The sequence below is a fragment of the Podarcis melisellensis genome, assembly GCF_964234715.1.
Source record: "Podarcis melisellensis genome assembly, chromosome: 6".
Lineage (NCBI taxonomy): Eukaryota > Metazoa > Chordata > Lepidosauria > Squamata > Lacertidae > Podarcis > Podarcis melisellensis.
In genome coordinates, this window is record NC_138538.1 from 79,320,961 (window position 1) to 79,334,583 (window position 13,623).

General features: G+C 41.0%; 1 protein-coding gene across 1 annotated transcript in view; it reads right to left on the reverse strand.

Moving 5' to 3' along the window:
- Positions 1-13,623, reverse strand: part of NR5A2 (nuclear receptor subfamily 5 group A member 2) — a 302,503-nt gene that overhangs the window by 124,926 nt on the left and 163,954 nt on the right. The window lies entirely within an intron of this gene.

A 13,623-nucleotide genomic window follows, 5' to 3' on the forward strand; every position in this document is an offset into this window, starting at 1 on the left:
TAGCAAAACACAACTATAATGATAAAAAAGATCCAATAAAAGGAGAACACACTTACACCAGGTACTCTGGAGCTCATTCTGTAGACCAGGGTTTCCCAAGCTTGGGTCTCCAGCTGTTTTTGGACTGCAGTTCCCATCATGCCTAGCCAGCAAGACGGTGGTCAGGGATGATGGGAATTGTAGTAAAAAAACAGCTGGAGACCCAAACATGGGAAACCCTGCCGTAGACAGTGAAGGCTTGTCCTTTAGGGCAAATGGGGCACTGCCCACTGGCCCACTTTCTTGCTAGAATCCAGCCCAGGTCAGCTTCCTCCTCCTTAGTTCCAGTGTTGCCATTATCAGAAAATAATAGGAGGATGGGGCAAAATTTAAAGTAGTTGGCTCAGGATGTACCTACTGGCCTTTCAGCCTTTGCCCTCCCAGTTCCAATGGGCATTGGCCACCACTGGCTGTAGAAAACATTCTGCTTCTCGTGATGAAGTTACTTTGATTATAAGTCTCTCCAGCAAGACCTATCTTAAAAGCATTTGATGTGAATTTCAAGACATTTATTCTGAGAACTCAATCTATTGCTAGGTCCTGTTTAGTTAAAGGGTCAGCATGTATCTTTCATATAATTTTCTTAAGCTACTAGTGAAGAGACAATGATAAAATAATTAAATTCATTCAAGACTGCAATGCTGCAAGTCTGTTCTTGGAAATTAGCCCTATTGAATTCCATGGAAGTCAGTGTCTACTTCTGAGTAAACCTACATATGGTTGGCTAAACAGGATAATAGTAGAAATGTAGTATTAGCATGAACAATTAGATTTTTTAATATGATTGCTGCCCCTTGAGCCATCAGGATGCCTTCTGGGGAATGTGTAAAGAATCTTCATGAGTTTGGAATTTCTTATTTATGTATAAGTTTAGGCATGAAATCAATTACTTGCAGAATTGGCATGCTTTGATTTGGATGATATGTATTATAAGTTTGAGAATATTGCTTTTGAATGTGAATGGCACAATTAATTTCTTCATTTAATTTCTCTAACTTAGGTTACCAAAGTTCGTTCTCGATCAAATATGGCTAAGCACAATAGTCTGGTCTGCAGAAAGCTGCAACTGAAGGGGGTGGAAACTGTTCCTGAAGGTAGGGAATAAGGATTGAATGCTCCCTGCAAACAAACAAAAAATCCCAACACCCTCCTTGTGTATAGAAAACCAACATGTCTACATTAAAATTAATATTATTATTTTTATTAATCAGATTTATATACAGTACTGCCTTCATCAAAAGATCTCAGGGCAGTTGACAAGATAAAACCTAACAAGATTTTAACCTAACCTTCTCCCAAATTTTCTATGAATAGTGATTTCTTGCTGTCTCCACTACTACCATCTAGACTCTGAAGTATTACAGTCTAAGGATAATATCAATATGTTGCTCCTTTTCTCAATTCCTGCACAGCTTTGGGGAGCATTCTGGAAGCTTTCACTTCCATCATTGATTAACCACAGCTTGTTGTGTCAACTTAACCAACAAACTGTGGTCAAGATGACCTATGGTTTATCCAGCTTATTTTATGCAAGCCGTAATTAACATTAGCCACAATTGGTCAAGGTTTGGATGACACTAGTTAGCATAATATGAAACCTCAAGCTCCTGAGCTGCTCTATTGTGGCCATGGCAGAGGAGGAGGGGCCATGCCTCAGGACATCCAAACTTCCTCATTGTGTGACTTTCAAACTCTCCCATTAATTGCCTCATTGCTTTGACTCTCAGATGATAAAGTCTCTATGAGGTGACTTTATTGACTCATTTTCACAATGAAAGCTGTTTGTTTGACATTGCTCCTACTTGAAAAGGGATGAGGTTACAAGCACCTTAGAAAAAAGAATCCAATTTCAAAAAGATGTCGTAGTCTGATGTCATAACGGCAGCAGTTTTTTGTAATATGCAAAATTAATTCAGTCTAATGTCTCCTAATGAGCCAATGAGATGGGTCAAGTCATTACAAGAGAGTTTTTGCTACCTCCTTTTTAAAACGTGTGAAGGAGGCCTCAGAAGTCATTCCCTTGCAAAATGAGAGAAGTGGTCTCGCATCAGGAATACTTTTATTTCATGCTTTTGGAAGGGCATGTTAGGGTTCATAGAGCTTTGCCCTGCCTCTGGCATCTAAATCCTATGCAAAAACATGCAAAGTTGGGGTTTCAAGAAACATCTCCAAACTCCCTTAATCCTTCCATCGACAACTGCACTATTGGGTTACACAGTTTTAATCCCAGAGGAGTTGTCTCTTGACATTAAACTGTCCAAATAGTATTTATATCTGCTGCTGCCTTGCAAGATCACTTAACCCTGCACAGCAGTTTAAAAGTAGTTAATGACAGCCCCAGCTTGACTTGCCCCTTATGAATGATCACATAAGTTCGACCTGTGCTGTCATGGTTTATGGAGGAAGGCAGTTTGTCCATTGCCTGCTGCTTCAGCCCCAGCAGGTAATTTGAAATGAAATGAGACAGTTTCTACAAGCAGATTGATTTGGGAATCTTGCCTGTTCTTCCCTTTGACCCTTGACAAGTTGACACTACAAAGATTGTGACTTTAAAAAATGATTGGGTGCAAATACATTTAGGTAGATGATTTACCGCGTGTTAAAGCAAGGACGTTCAGAGTGAAGCTGTGAGGGAAGGTAATTGTGAACTTTAACAACTCATGTTTTATGTTTCTGTTTTTCATTAATTATCTGACCAGATGAATCTACTGATAAAAAGTGTACCGTGTAGTATCCAGCAGGGTCCAGTGGAAAGACTTCAGAAGCCAAGAGCAGATCATTAGCTAATATGTGGATCTGTGAGTGGACAATTAAAACGCTGCTATAGTTGTTGTCATAACCCTGTTGAAGCTTGTTGCATTTAGTCAGTTGGAATAGATAGCAAAACTGAAAAGCAAGGGTTAAGTTTGAAGGCAATGTACCATGAGTTGCTATTTGAATATATGGCTCCCATGCATAACTCACTTTTTTTTTTTACCTCTTCTTCTGAATGCAGTAATGAAAACACCAATACTGAAAAAATCAGTATTGGGCATGCATGAGAACAACAAAATCAAAGAGCCACTGGTAGTAACCGTAGACAATACTGAGGTAGATGGTGTGATGGTCTGGCTCAGTTTGAGGCAGTTTATATTCCCTTTTCAATTTACCTAAGGGTGAAAATATTAGTGTTGTTTACTAGGGAACCCTGCCCCGTGACATTTTTAGCTACTGTTTTAAGCTGCACTGCTGAAGGATAAGGTTAATTCTCCAATTGAAACTCTGGAACTTTACCTATCATTTTGTGTGTGGTTTTTTTTCAAATCTTGATCTGGGACTTTTTGTGTGCCACTCTGAAATTAAATTATGGGTGCTTCTGTAAACCACAGGGATATGACAATCCAGCATAGCAGGGATAACCTGTATTCCTCCAGATGTTATTGGACTTGAACTCCCATCATTTCCAGCCAGCATAGCTAGTGGCCAGAGATGATGGGTGTAGTAGTCTGTAACATCTGGAGGTTCAGAATCTCCATCCCTGAGGCAAAGTAACAAACATATTCAGTTGGCTCCAGGGGTTACTCCTGAGAGGAGTTCTGCTTGGAATGCTCCAGTCTGGGGAGAGGCATTTTGCCAATTTCTCATTCCTCTTGCAGCCTCCTGTGCCACCTCCCACAGTGTTCCAGAGGGTCCCTCAAGTCAACTCTCTGGAGCACATTTTCAGGGGTGGGGACATAGGGCACAGTAGGAGGGGAAAACTGACAAAATGGGGTACCTCACCCCTTTTGCCAATGAAATTACGCTAATGGATCAGAAGTCTTCCGTGGAGACAAGGAACCCTTTTGTTTATAAGAAACACAGTCTTGATCCCAGTCGATATACTTGGATCGAGACTGAATTTCTGTTGCATCTGATGAAGTGGATGGTACTCCACAAAAGCTTATGCCAGAATAAATTTGTTAATCTTTATGGTGTCAAAAACTCCTTGTTGTTTTCGTTGCAAGACACTAACATGGCTTACTCCTCTAGAAATCCAGTCCTCTCCCCATGCAGCTTAAGAGTCTGGCTTGAAGTTAGGGTTTTGCTAACTTAGTTATTTACTAGTGCATTTCAAAAGTAACCCATTGTGCTGCTGTAAGCATGACCTGCATACACTACAATGCAGATTTCCTAGGCCCCATCTGCACTATGCATTTAAAGTGGTATCATACCACTTTAAACAGTCATGGCTTTCCCCAAAGAATCCTGGGAACAATAGTTTGTTAAAGTTGCTGAGTGTTGTTGTTGTTGTTTAGTCGTTTAGTCGTGTCCGACTCTTCGTGACCCCATGAACCAGAGCACGACAGGCACTTCTGTCTTCCACTGCCTCCCGCAGTTTGGTCAAACTCATGTTTGTATCTTCGAGAACACTGTCCAACCATCTCATCCTCTGTCGTCCCCTTCTCCTTGTGCCCTCCATCTTTCCCAACATCAGGGTCTTTTCCAGGGAGCCTTCTCTTCTCATGAGGTGGCCAAAGTATTGGAGCCTCAGCTTCAGGATCTGTCCTTCCAGTGAGCATTCAGGGCTGATTTCCTTCAGAATGGAGAGGTTTGATCTTCTTGCAGTCCTTGGGACTCTCAAGAGTCTCCTTCAGCACCGTAATTCAAAAGAGTGTTGTTAGACTGCCCCTATTTCCTTCCAAAGATAAAATTCCCAGAGTTTCCTGAAAAGAGGAATTGTTTAACCACCCTGAGAACTTTAGCTCTGTGAAGGGAATAGGGGGACTCCTAACAACTCTTTGTGGGAAGCCATAACTGTTTAAAGTGGTATGCTCCTGCTTTACATTTATAGTGCAGATTGGGGCCTCAGTTCTTGCACCACATTCGCCACAAGGTTTTTATGGGGCAGGAGCAAGGGAGGTTCTGCAGTGAAGGAAGAGGAGAGTGTTACCACAATACACAATTTTAGGCAACGGTTGTATAGGATTAGGCTGTTGCTGTTATTTATTTTTGTATGTTAAAAAAAAAAAGGCAGTTTACAGAGTCACGAATCCAGTTACCTGTAAATAAATGCAACACACAATGTAAACTTATGTATGGGCTACACTGATTTTCCTCAGGCATTTAAAAAAATAGATTTTGTTCTAAAAACTTTAGCAGTAGGATTGCGCTTGAAAATCCCCCTCCTTTCCCCCCTTTTTCTAAAAATGCTGTGACCTAAGTTTCATACCAGCATCATTTTAAATTATTTACTACTCTTTCCACTCATATTTTCATTGAACTATGTTAAAAATATTTTGCTGAAATGTTTCTTTATGTTGTCCATTGGGTTTAATAGACGTGCCATTTAATAAGCTCTCTACCTGTAAGGATAGACTATTTGACCTCTGTGACCTGCCACTGGTAGACATAGTATAAGATTGCTTTGTGAAATAAAGCTGTCGGTAACATCAACAAAATAAAAAATGATCGTATTCCAATACTCTCTGCTGAGTACTATGACAGCACTGAAATATGGAATAAAATTGAAAGTAGATTAGTTTTGGGCCCTAAGTCATGTTTTGACAAGATATAAGAGAAGAGAACATATCTTTGAACTTTTAGTTTTAAAGTTTTTTAATGAAAATATTTATCATTTTGTAAGGTTCCTTCTTTCTTTATCACAGCTGGACTGTATAACCTTAAAACAATCCATTCTCTTATTGTAAGGGATATAAATACTGGGCTATCTTTTATATTAAACATCATAAAGGATACATGCACAGAGCGGAATTGTGTGACACCTGTATCAGTAAAGGGGTGTCATCTTAATAATAATAAAAAGCTTATTGGGGAGGTTGAAAAATCAGTCATTAATAAGCCACATATTTTTAAACTATGTAGAGCATGTAAAATACTTCAGACAAGGAGGCTGCCTTTGCCATATTTTCTGCTTCCTCTTGGAAACGTTTTCGATCTGAAGCGACGGGGTAAATATGCCTGGCTGGGCTGAGTCCCTTGGGGAAATTGTGTTTTCAACTTTAGAGACATTTTCAAATGCATACATTTGAATAAATATTATTTTAGATCCTTATTACTGGGTCAAGGGTGTGCTGCTGCAAGTTCTCAGCTCTACAGCTCCCATTTGTTTCAGTGGGAGTTTGCACCTTCCTTTTGTAAGACCGTTGGCAAAAATATGGTATAAATTCAGACTAAAATTATTTTAGCTGCATTGCATCCGTAATGATTAAAAATGCCTGGCAATGCTTTCCCTGAATGTGTCAAAATATTTATATGGTAAGGTACCTTTGCCGCAAAGCCTTTGGTACAGTCCCCTTGTTCTCATGCCCTGCTGTAAACTAAGCATGTTTTAACTGAAATAACCACTAAGGTAATTTTTAAATCATACATTAAAAGTGCTCCTATGCCACTTTAATAGTCCTGGCTCCCTCCTAAAGAATCATGGGTCCTGTAGTTTGTGTAATCTCTCTCAGCACCCCTAGCAAACTACAGTTCTCAGGATTCATTGAGGAAGGCTGTATGACTGTTAAAATGCCATAATAGTGCATTAGATGTATTGTGTGGATGTGACCACAGTCTCTCCTTATTTAACCCCCTGCTTCTACTTCCCCTCCTTTCCTGTTTGTTTCTCTTGCGTTGAATTTTAGATTGTAAAACACCTCACCTTATTACCTCTGTAAACTGCCTGGCACGGTTAACCAATTAACTAATTAACTAATTAGGGCGGGGGGGGGGGAGAGGTAATTGAAATTTCACAAAAGCAAGACCAATAAATCATTTCTATATAAAACTGCCTACTCTTTTCCATCTACTTATTGTTGCCTTAATTTACATTCCTTAATGTAATTAGTTTTGAAATAAAATAATAGCCCAGTGTTTTTGTTTTTTTAAAGCTTCTTTGTGAGTTTGTAAAAACTCAGTTCATACTGAGAGGATTTCAAAATTATTGCTGTAAAAGTTAAATATGATATTCCTTTGAATTCCTCCCCTCAGTCAGTTAAAGTTTTGCTTGTACAGTATATGTGTGTGTAGTGGGAAGGACTCTATGCTGGCATTCTGAATTCAAAGGCCAAATGTATGGCTACATCTTATTCTATGCTTTATTTTAATAGTCTTGGTAATAAATATATCAATATGTGTTCCAAGAGATGTGTGAAATAAGTGTATAGTTCTACAAAATCAGGCACAACGCTTCCAAAATGACAAACCATTGACACTTCTGATGTGATTTTTTTTTAAAAAATAAGGAGTTAATTAAGTTTAGATGACTGTAATAATTTTACAGATATATCCAGTCTGTTAAGGAGCATTAACCTCTGTAAATCTGACAATGAATGATTGTAATCCTTAGTCTGCCGATTGCCATAATCTACGCTACTTGGCAAATAAAGCTTGTGCTTCTGTTTTATGCTGGAGACATTAGGTCAATGGGAAACTGCCTCACCCTGCTTCTTGTACAAAGCCTCTGAGCAAGCAGATCATAGAACTGCAGAGTTGAACAGACCCCAGGGCAGTGGCGGAGGAAGTCTCTCGGGCATCTGGGGCGGTGTGCCCAGGGGTGGGGCGAACTGCCCATAGGACTGGATGGCCTGTGCCTTCCCTATGGGTGCCGCATGCCCCGTTCCTATGGGCACCAGGCACCCATAGGGACGGGATGGGGCGTGCAATGCCCTTAGGGACAGAGCGTGCCGCAGGGCCCCAGCCGCCCTCCAGCTGGGGGGAGGCAGCCAGCAGCCAGCGCAGAGCCTGTGGGCACTGACATGCGTGGCTCGTGCATGCTGCAGGCCCACGGTGAGTACCGCCGGCCATTTTGTCACCCCGTCAGGTGGCACCTAGGTCAGACCTCACCCCCTTTCCTACGCCCCTGCCCCAGCGGTCAGCTAGTCCAACCCTCTGCAACGCTGGAATCTCCGCTAAAGCATCCATGACAGATGATCATCAGTCCTCTGCTTAAAAACCTCCAAGGAAGGAGGTTCGCTATGTCTGTTTTGAGTTAACACTGGAGTGCAAATCCAGCATCACCACGAAGCTTCCTGAGATATCCCAGGGACAAGGGAAGGAATAGAATGTCAACAGCCCTGCCAAAGGCCTGGTTGCAAAGGGAACAGTGTTAAAGTACGACAAATGGCCTGGGCACTTTGGGGCACCCCAAGGTAATTGTGGGGGAGTAGCTATCAGTATGGCACCATGTTTTACATCCCATGAAGTGTAACCTTTCTTGAGTATGTAGAATAATATTTTGAAGTTTTATGACTCTTTGAAACCGGTATATAAGCTTTGTTCTAATGTGCCTCAGGGCAGTCTTTCTAACTAGCAGTTTGTTTTTTTGTTTTTTCCCCCCTCAGGAGTTTTAGTCACAGGAGGATTCAAAAGATGTGTGTGGAGGGTTTGCCCAGGGAAAAATGGCTCCCAAATGAGCCCTCTTTGATGGTTGCCACATAGACTGGATTGAAACAGACTTTTCTTTCTTGTATTAGGATGTTTGTGTGGTAAACCACCTTGGGGTGTTGAATGGTTACATTAAATTGCCTTAAACAAGTCAATAACCCAAAGGTGGGGAATGTTAGCGGTATGACTGAAGGTAACTTTCTTTCAGGTAAAGTCGTGTGGAAATGGGCAGATCAACCCTTTTTCTTACACCCAGGATTGTCAAGTGTGGCGCTCCTTGAATGTTGACCACAGAGGGAAGCTGAAGAAAATCTTCACTGGTGTAACTCAGAGGAAATACTCTCAAGGTTGTGAAATCTGCTTCTGCCTTGAAGTGGGTCAGGTGAGGATCCCAGTTATAGGGCTGATCCTTAAGATCACAAAAGAGCAGGATATTTACTAGCAGTTTGTTGAATCACTGGCACTTGATCTGCAAACATGCTTAGTCGTCCCTCAGTAAAAAGAAAACATTAACATTTTACATGTTACAGGATGTTGATTGTGCTCCCAGGACAGAGACCCCTGTTTGCTTAAAACCTGTTCAGTCTACTGGCAATTTCTCAGTGACAACCACATGTTGCTCCATCCATATGTAATCTTGTGCCAGGAAAGGCCACTTTCCTGAAAGGGAGGTAGACGAGTTGCCATTTTTCAGTATAAAAATAACTAGCTACATGGATTCTCCTGCGAAGGTAATTATGCACCTTCCAAAGGATTTCTACCGTGGATGTGTAATATAATTGTCCTCACTTTGTGTGAGCAGACATTACACACAGCCAGCATCTGGCTTGGATCTGTGACCAATATGGTAAAAGCTATGGCTTGGCTCGGTAACATGGGGACAGAGGGAAAGGAGCAATTCTCAACTGAGGCAGAAGGCAGGGCATGAAGGAGGCAGAAAGCAAAGCTGAGGGAGAGGAAAAAGGCAGAAACTGTGGGCTTCTGACAGCTCTGGCTGGAGTTGTTTAGGCTGCAAGTAGCAGCTTGTCTCTGTTCAGGGTAATACTTCTTCAGCAACATGCAGCACCTTAAAATATCTGACAATAGGATGCCCTTGTGCCATTAGTATTTGATATTTCAAAAACATGGTGCAGAGCAGAGTTAAGGCACAGATTAAATGACAATTTGGGGGGGAAAAAACAAAACTTTGAAAGAGAAAGCCAATCCAAAATGAAGCAGTATTTCTACACTTTTTAAAAACTTTTGCTGTTAAGTAAGATCTTCAGAGCCAATCCTTTAAGTGAATCAGTAGTTGGGGAATCTTTAAAATTGACAAGTGTTGATTGTAATAATGATTGTAACGTAATACATTGCATTTTAATTCCTTCCCCTCCTTATTTTCCTGGGTTGTAGCTCAGTGAAGAGCCAAATCACATATGTGTGAACATCACTTACTGATTTGTTGCACCAAGCAATGACTTGCCTGTGTGCTATCCCAGGTTAAGAATGACAGAATATTTGTGCCACCCAATGGTAATTCAAGTACAATAATTTCCAATGGACACAGATCACACATTTTCCTTAGAATTATAATGTACTGCATAATCAAATTGAGAGAGATCATGTTGCGAGTAGCTGTGTGTAAATTAGATCTTTCCTTATTTCTCTTTTCCAGGGTCGAATGGTTCTTAGGCAGGTTCTTCTGTGTTTTATTGAGATTTTCTCTCCTTTTACAGTCTCCTGCTGCAGCAGTGCTATCCTGATGACCACTAAAAGCAGGAATTACATTTTTGCATCTCCTTGCAATTTGTTATTTAAATTATCTGACCTCTATTGTTTTAACGAGCTTAACAGGATTATTTTTCCACTTGAACATTTTCTACTAGTAGGAAATTCCCCCTGAAAGATTACTTGTGTGCCGTCTTCCTATGTAGCACTATTAATGTTGATGACCAAAAGATGGCAGCACTATTTCCATTGTCATTGCCCTTCTGCTTTTCTGTATATATACTATTAAAGAAGAACCCAGATACAACAAAGCTCCCATCAATGACCAGCAAGAAGGGAGTAGCTAAACTTGTGAGTTGTGCATTTCAACTGCTTAGAGCACTTAGACCTATACATTGCTGGATAATGTATTAAAGACTTCATTTAATACAATTGCATGTTACGTTATATACAGAATTGTTGTACCACCTTTTTTTATGGGTAAAATTAGTATGGAAAGAAAGAAAAAATTCTAGCAATTTTTCTTTAGTGGTCTACAATTCTCTTGTGAACCTATGATTTGACAAGTAATAACCATTTCACTTTTTAAAAGTCATTTTTGGGAACCTGTCACCCTCCATATGTTATGAGACTCCCATCATTCCTGACCATTAGTCATGCTGGCTGGGGCTGATGGGGAATCCAGCAACATCTGTAGTGCTACAGGTTATCCTCTCCTGCTTTTTAGAGGTTGCAGTTAGGTACAGATCTCTTCTACAAGTTTGATGTGGGCTTAATCTGAGCCAAGTCACCTGGGTGCTTGGTTTGCTGTGATGTTTCCAAGGGCTACCCCAGGCACCCCCAATCTGCGGCCCTCCAGATGTTTTGGCCTACAACTCCCATGATCCCTAGCTAACAGGACCAGTGGTCAGGGATGATGGGAATTGTAGTCCAAAACATCTGGAGGGCTGAAGGTTGTGATGCCTGGGCTACCCCAAGATAGTTTGCAACCTGAGGAAGAACTCGAAACAGAGCCCATCCAAAATCCAAAGCTGGTCAAGTTGTTTTGGTAACTGATCCAGAAAATCCCGCAAGTGCCTTATCTTGTAATTAAAAATATAATATTTGTTGTTGTTGTTGTAGATGATGATGCTGTAAAGATGCTTACCTTTCATGGGCCTCACACTGCATAATGGGATGACTTGCCTCCCAACAAAGAACACCTTCCCAAAAAGTATTCTAGCATGATTTCCAAATATTGATACTCTCCTGACCACTGATAAAATGCAAAGAAGGACAGGGCTCTTACACTGTTAATAATGGAAATTTTATCAGGAAGGTTTTTTCCTTGCCTGGCCTGACAATCTTATCTATTGTGTTTCTCTCTACTCTACAACTTTTAAATATACATGCACCCCATTTTCTTTTACATTTGGTCATCCTAGCCCTTAACTATGGAGCAGTTCAATGTCATACATGTATTTCTACACATATGAAGACTTCAAATTAGTATAAGGTGATGGTTTTGCTTAATTTGCATTTTTAGAGAAACAATTTTAGAGAAACAGGGAGGGGGGAGTTATTGTTTCTTAAAAGTAATAACTAAAAACTTTCTAGTGTGGCTGATCAACCATTCCTTGCCCTCCCCTGGAGTCAGTGATAATAAAGCACATTATATTTGTTGAAAATTCGAGGACACTCTTGAGTAACGTGAAACACACTGTCCCACTGGGGCTGAATGAACTTGTTTCCTTTGTAGCGTCAACCCCACTTGACCTGGGAGAGAAGCCATGATGATGAATGAATGCTGGCTTCCTAAATGGCAAAGCAAAACACTCACACTACTGCTCAGCTGCCAGTTTGCTTAGCCACCATAGTTAGCATTAACAGCAGCAGATCTAACCTACATATGGAGTACCAAAGAACATTTCCAGAAGGCACTTCCTTATAGCTGCTTCTCTTGCCCACCCCCACCCCGGCTCCGTCGTCTTCTTTTTAAATCTAATTGAAAGATAGCGTCTCGAGGTGATGACAAAAAGGCATATATCTGACCAGCACTAGATAGGCTTTCCTCAGCTCCGGATATGACTTCTGTAATGCACAAAGCAGCAATAGAGTGTCAGCTCCGAAGCAAAGTTTACGATGTTTTTGAAGATTGTGTTAGTTCCTGTCAAAGTTAACTTAGAAAATGGCCACAGCGTGGCACGGTATGTTGAGATGTTAGTTTATAGATCCTTGGTGGAGCTTGTTCCAGAATTGGTAATATATGGGATGTGGGAGATCAAACGAAAGGAAGGCTTTTTTTCTGTTTTATTAAAAAAAATGATTAAAGAGTTGCACATGGTTTTGTTCCTTTTCTACCATGTTGATCAGACAAATGGCTAAGAAAGTAGCTGCTGACCTATGTATAACAAACAGGGAAATAAGGAATAATGGGGCTCTATCAGGTTCTTGAGTCATTTTGGGGGAATCGAAGCTGGTGCTGTTCTTGCTACTTTGCCAAGCGCTTCATAGTACCAGTTTCACTACTAATGCCCACCATTGCCTGGTAAGCCTACTTGAGGTCTTGCTGTGGTCACCTTGCCCATGGCCCCCTCCAACCCAATGTGAGTGCTGGTACCACTGAGATTCACTGTTCTGATTTTCTACGGATAGTTAAGTCCGCACAGCATGAGCACTGCTATTTTTCTAAAAAACGAAGAGGTGCCGGAACTCACCATGGACACCTCCCTCGTTCTCTTAGAATGACGCACACCTGAGAGATGCCGGAACTAAGTTCTGGCTAACGGGGGAAAAAGCCCTGAGCATGGGATCAAGCCTCATATTAGGCAAAAGACTCCTTTATTGCAGGAGGTTGGACTAGATGACCATTGTAGCCCTTCCAATTCTACAATTTTATGATTCTATGCAATGCTATTTTTCAAGAAAAAGAGGTGCCGGAACTCGCCACAAAGCCTCTCATAATGGCAATAGTATCCAGCTGTAAAAAAAAAAAGCCCTGGTTCTATAGCAGGCAAGGAAGCATAGCAACAGCTTGTTTTCCCACAGCCTCAGAGGTAGGCAGAACCTGCAATTTGCAATCCAGTCAGCTGAAAAATAAAAGAGATTAAAATTGCAGGTAATTTAGTTATTTAAAATGATGGTATCTCACCTACTCAAGATGGCTAATAAGTCAAAATACCAAAACCATGGTCTGCATCCTCTGCTGTATATTTGCTCCTGCAACAGACTTCCTCTTTCTGCAAAGGAACCTCCTCTTCCTCTCCTGCACACATCTCCACCCCCTAAGTGCCCTCAAAAGCAGCTACAGAGGGCTGGAGGACTCTCTGGAGAAGATAGGAGGTGTGGGGTGGAGAGAAAATGGAAGTCCTGTTGCACATTGGATGCAATAGACTATTTCAGATGCAAAAGAATCTCCAGGTTAAACTCAGTCATAAACCAATCCCAGGAACTCTTGACAAAGTGAAGAAGCAAGTGTGATTATTCCTGGCATGCATACCTGAGAGGGTTCACATCTTGTAAAGTAAAATTATTATTATTTTATTATTTATT